Here is a 6,280-nt window from a genome sequence, read left to right on the forward strand (position 1 = left end):
GCCTATACGCACTAACCATCTACGTGGGAGTAGTTATGGGTATCCCGGCGTCGTGGTATCAGCTGAAGCACTTCAGACGTCAGCGACGGAGCGGCACGCGCCGGATTGGACTGGAACGCCTGCTAGGCTAGGTCTGCTTCCGGCCGCCCTCGCAACGTGCAGGTGTGCTATGGGCGATGGGCCCAGACCCCTGTGCGCTTAGGTTTAGACCGGCGTGCTGGCCTCTCTGTTGTGCCTAGGTGGGGCTGCGACGTGTTGATCTTCCGAGGCCGGGCATGACCCAGGAAAGTGTGTCCGGCCAAATGGGATCAAGCGTGTTGGGTAAGTTGGTGCACCCCTGCAGGGAAGTTAATCTATTCGAATAGCTGTGATATTCGGTAACAGGACGACTTGGAGTTGTACCTTGACCTTATGACAACTAGAACCGGATACTTAATAAAACACACCCTTCCAAGTTCCACAGACAACCCGGTGATCGCTTTTCCACAGGGCGACGAGGGGTGGATCGCTGGGTAGGATTATGCTATGCGATGCTACTTGGAGATGCTACTTGGAGATGCTACTTGGAGGACTTCAATCTACTCTCTTCTACATGCTGCGAGACGGAGGCTGCCAGAAGCGTAGTCTTCGATAGGACTAGCTATCCCCCTCTTATTCTGGCATTCTGCAGTTCAGTCCACCGATATGGCCTCCTTACACATATACCCATGCATATGTAGTGTAGTTCCTTGCTTGCGAGTACTTTGGATGAGTACTCACGGTTGCTTTCTCCCTCATTTTTCCCCCTTTCCTTTCTTTCTGGTTGTCGCAACCAGATGCTGGAGTCCAGGAGCCAGACGCCACCGTCGACGACGACTACTACACTGGAGGTGCCTACTACTACGTGCAGGCCGCTGACGACGACCAAGAGTAGTTAGGAGGATCCCAGGCAGGAGGCCTACGCTTCTTTCGATCTGTATCCCAGTTTGTGCTAGCCTTCTTAAGGCAAACTTGTTTAACTTATGTCTGTACTCAGATATTGTTGCTTCCGCTGACTCGTCTATGATCGAGCACTTGTATTCGAGCCCTCGAGGCCCCTGGCTTGTATTATGGTGCTTGTATGACTTATTTATGTTTTAGAGTTGTGTTGTGATATCTTCCCGTGAGTCCCTGATCTTGATCGTACACATTTGCGTGCATGATTAGTGTACGATTGAATCGGGGGCGTCACAAGTTGGTATCAGAGCCGACTGCCTGTAGAATCCCCTTTCCAACTCCTTGGCCGAAGTCGAGTCTAGTTATTACAAAACTTTTACTAACATGGCTGTGCGGCTTATAGGCCCACGTCGCCATTGGGTGGTAGTAGGATCTTTTACTCCTCGACCTATACTCTGGGACTCTGATCTCTCTACTATTCGGCTTAAATGAATTTGCTAACTCTAAGATTAGGATCTCGTGATCGCATCCACCCGGAGAGCCCCTTACTGCAGAGGATCGCCTGCTACATTAGAAGATTCCGAAGATACTCTCTGATGTTCTCTCGAGACTTTGTGCCCATCACTTTTGCTACTCCTGACCACCGATAAATCCGTATGGATAACTACTTACACTTGCCATTCATATGATCATCCCCCATTGATCTTGTTATTACAAGATACCCCGAAGTTTTCTCTATTGTTCCGAGAATACTTTGTGCCTACTGCCTAGCAGTTCTTTGCCACATGAATACCCCTACGGATAAATCCTCGCACTTGTCGAGTATCCGCTCATCCCCAGTTGTTCATGTGTTTCACAAAAGTCTTCAAAATACTATTCGATCTTCAAAAAATACTCTGGAGCCTTTGGCTCTTGAAATTCTTGCTTGCTTGCATTATGGTTAATCCCATAACTCTCGTAGTCTTATTGACATTCCTTGTCATTATCATTTTGAGTCTTTTGACTCAATATGTTTGCGAATACACGCAATCATCTTTGATCCATATAAGTTACTTTTCCGGCTGAGCTGCCATTCTTTTAACTGGAATTGGTTCTCGACCAATCCAATTGTCGTTGATTGTACCATAAGGCTATTCAACTTATCCATCCCTAATCAGAGCATTGCTTCTGATCCCTTGATTTGGACATCATAATTCCTTTGCATTTGACAAATTGAGTTAGTCAGTTGTTTCTATAATCTGATCTCCTTGCATTCTTCTTCCTCTAGTTGAGTACCGATACTCACGTCAGATCCCTTATGGACCACCAGATCCTTTGTTGGGTTTTATCTGACAACGCCCTTCATATTCAATAACCTTGTGAGCATTCCCTCTGATACATAATGCCTTTGGTAAATTGTATCCTCTGCTTTCTCAACCATGCTCTGCCTTCGAGCTTGAGTTAATTACTTCTAAAGATTCTGGTATATGATTCTAAGATGCCCCGATGGGTTGAACCTATGCCTTCTTTAATATGTGTGAACTCGAAAGTTTTCACGAGTCGTACTCTTCTAGTATTTTGCCAGATAAAATTTCAACACTACGACTTCATTGAACGCGAGAAGTGAATGAAAGGTTGTGCATTGGAGAAGTGGGAGTCGACCTTGAACTTTGTGTTCATGCCCATGGACACGATGTACATCTTCTCATCGAAGCTTCTTTTAAAATTAATTATTCCCTTGGTATAAGTTCATCTTATATCTGAGATCTGGCCTTTTTGCAATCGTGGTTCCGACCATCTTCTCCTTTAAATACCATTTCTCGTGCAAGTTTAAGCACTTGTCTTTTGCAGAGCAATCCCCCAGTCCAACCTCTACTTTGATTCGTCGTCGAGTATTACCCTCCTGGTATCTCAAGATTATCTTGGAACTGCATAACTTCTTATGAGTTCTTCATCAAGTACTACATTCTCACTGATTACAGTTTTTCACGGGCTCGAAGTTATTAAACACTCACGGACATCGATAACTGAATCGAGTCCACCTCGCGATTAAACAACTCTTAGTAATCTTCTTTGCTTATGAGTTTGTACCCATTCCTAGCCTGTTTGGCTATATCATTGTCGTTATGATTCTAACTGTGCTACCTGGTCCTTATTCTCGGAGCACCAATTTGCGACGATAGCTAAGCTTACGTCGATTTTCCTTGTCATACCCTTTCACCTTAAACAACAAGCTTGAGTTTGAGTTTGTGTCGTAACTGTGGTTCCAATAACCTCTTGCTTCATCATTCCCTTGACTTGATGTCGTCGCTGAGTGATTACTTCTTCATGAAATCTCTCAACACTTGTGTCGTGATCATCATCAACCTTACGAGCTCTTCCAGAATATCAATTGAATTTATGTTGAGAAAGACCATCCTTGCCCTCGATGATTAGTGATATCATCGACCACTCTACTACCTTTCCTCCAACACAAACTTGTTCTTGTTTTGTGTTATACCTTGAGTTCCTTGCTATCCAGCAATTGCTCTTCTTTACCTTGGAGTATTACCATCCTTTATGTCAAGAGTGTCGTGAGAATTTCACCACCTCTGGAGAATTCTTGATACAAGTGATACTTATCACCATCACCATTCTTTTCCTGGTCACCGTGTTATTTCTAACCATTGACAAATGGACTGTGATGTGTAATTCCAAAACTTCTAGCAACCCTATTGCTTTGAAGTTAATGGTCGGCCGTTCATTCTTAGACTATCGATTATTGAATCACCATTCCGATGTTGGTTGTGCAACCCAGCCCATATTTCGGGTGCACCTTTCAACCAATGTTTAATTGTGTATGTTTCCCTCGAGCATACATCATTATACCATTTGATCTGACTAATGTTATCTCCTTGTTCACTTAATTGTGGAAACCATCTTTTGGAAGTCTCGATGAATTGTCGCTGAGTTCATCAGCTACCTCCTTATCCCTTCATTGGTTTAATGATGAGCTTTTGTTTCGGAACTCGCTTCCGTAGTGAATTTCCCGAGAATCTTACAATGTCATCTCGTCATTTTGTGTTGCACCTTTTCTTCTCAGGCATCCTGGGTCTGAGGTATCCTATCACCAATCAGATCTGAATCTCAGTCAGATATGATGGTTGGAACATAATTCCAAGAGTTATAATGTTGGTCTTTATATGACCCGGTAAGGTGATGTCATGCCTAGCACACCTGGCCGGAGGACCTACTGTTATAGTTTCCTTTTTGGCAAGGTTAGTCATTCTTCCGTGAGGAAATTGTAAGACTTATTCTATAAGTTGTTCCTGATGGATCCTTTGTGTATCCAAAGTCTGATCTTTGCTTGAAGACCATGTCAATGATATCTTGAAGCATGTCTGTGGTACTCCGATTTTCAAGAAAACATCTTGAAGCCCAATTCTAAATGTTTCTTGCTCGATTATTGAAACACCGTTGTATGGGTAATGTCGTGGAATTTCTCTGCCCTTACCTAAAGGGTTTTCTACTGCATATCCTGTCATGGATATCGTGCTTTGCTTGTCCTTGGGAAGGATATACCCCTGGAATATGAGTCTAAACACATTTTCCTTTCCATTGTTTTGTTTAACCTTTCTTGTACTCTGACTTATCTAAGTAGTGGTAATTCCCTGCTTAGGTAAACACCTTGGTGTACAACCCTATCAAGTATAACCCTGTTACTATTGTTGATGTCATTCCATTAACAGTCGGTGAACGAGAACCTTGCCTATTGGTCCACCTCGTTACAATGAGCAAAAGAATGTTTCTCTTCATCCCCGTCCTTCGTACCGACATTGTTGCCAACATAGCTAACAGACTATCCTCTGACATGCCTTGCTTTCTGTGCAAGATGTCATCGCCCTTCCTACTCTTAACCCACATGGTGGTCCCATAACCCATAGTTCCACGGGATCGAAACCTGACTCTCCTGTACACCCCCCTGTTCCCAAGGTTGTTCCTCGCGCGTGGCCTCGTGCGTAATTCATGAGCCACTTTCCGAGAGATCATCAATTCTGGAATCAGACACAATACTTATTCCCGTTGCTTTGAACCCCTTTCACGCCCTGTTTCAGGCATCGAACGATTGCCTACCCATTTGAAACTTTGGTACAATCGTATATTGCACTCAACAAATTCACTGAAATACAACTCGTGGGGTACCTTGTGTATTTCCCATTGAGTTCACCGTCAGATGCCCAGCTTTGTGCAAGTGCATTCTTCCGGAGTTTTTTTCCCCTTGATCGCGTTCGTAGGACGATGGAGATCCCGAAGAAAGGATGACGAATTGATCATGATGACCTGGAGCAGAGAAATGAAGACTCCAACGTAATGGATCCACCTCTTCGAGAAGAGCAACCAAAGACGAGAAGATTCGTTAGGATTTCGTAACCAGACCTCCCCACCCCCCTAGTCCCCCTCTTAAATCTCGGGACGAGATTTCTTGTAGTGGAGGAGAATTGTGACGCCCGGATAATTAGACTACAGTAATCCCACGTTAACGATGCCACGTCACCCCGATTACTGTTACTAACCTCTCGTTAGTTCAAAACTGGTTCAAAAGTCAAATTCAAAATATGTCAACAACAAAAATTTTCAAACTTTAAAACTAAAATGCTCGGAGTGTGTCGATTAATCCATAAGTAGTGGTAGGTGACGAAACCACACTTTTATAAAATATTTATGTGCACTAAAATAATTAAAACAATATTTGAAAATACTTAATAAATGCTTTTATGTATACAGGTAATTGTAAGCTAGTTAAGATAATGTGTGAACATTTTATTACAGTGAGTTATGCTACCTTACTAATTTAGGTATGAGTTTTATAGTTTGATAAAACTGTTTTGATATTAAAACCTTTTAAACCGAAGCAAAATAAATAAAAGTAAAAGATCAAAACAAAAAAAAAAGAGAAAAGGGGGGAAAGCCCCCTGCCCCTTGGGCTTCGGCCCACCAGGCCACAACCGACCAGGCCTGGCCCAACCGGTCACCCCCCCATTCCCCATATCTCCCACGACCCAAACCCTAGCCCCACCCAGACCGCACACTCACCCCCCACGTCGCCCACTCCCCTCCCCCGATCCAGATCGGATCGGGGCTTGCCGCGCCTGTACGCCGTCGCCGTCCATCACCGCCTCGCCCCCGCCACTCGACGCACTCGCCGGAGCTGCCCCGCCGGAGCTGCCTCCTCTTCCACGCCGGCCTGCTTCCTCGTTGGACGCCGTCCCTGTCCTCCCCCTCAACAACCGCTGCCCTTGTCCCTGCACACCACCGTGAGCTCCCTCCTTCCCCCTCTGTCGTCGGCGCCTTCCATAGCGGACACACGCACCGCCCCGCACGCGACCGAGCCTCACCTAGCTGCACC

The sequence above is a fragment of the Triticum dicoccoides genome, chromosome 4B (genome assembly GCF_002162155.2).
Source record: "Triticum dicoccoides isolate Atlit2015 ecotype Zavitan chromosome 4B, WEW_v2.0, whole genome shotgun sequence".
Taxonomy (NCBI): Eukaryota; Viridiplantae; Streptophyta; class Magnoliopsida; order Poales; family Poaceae; genus Triticum; species Triticum dicoccoides.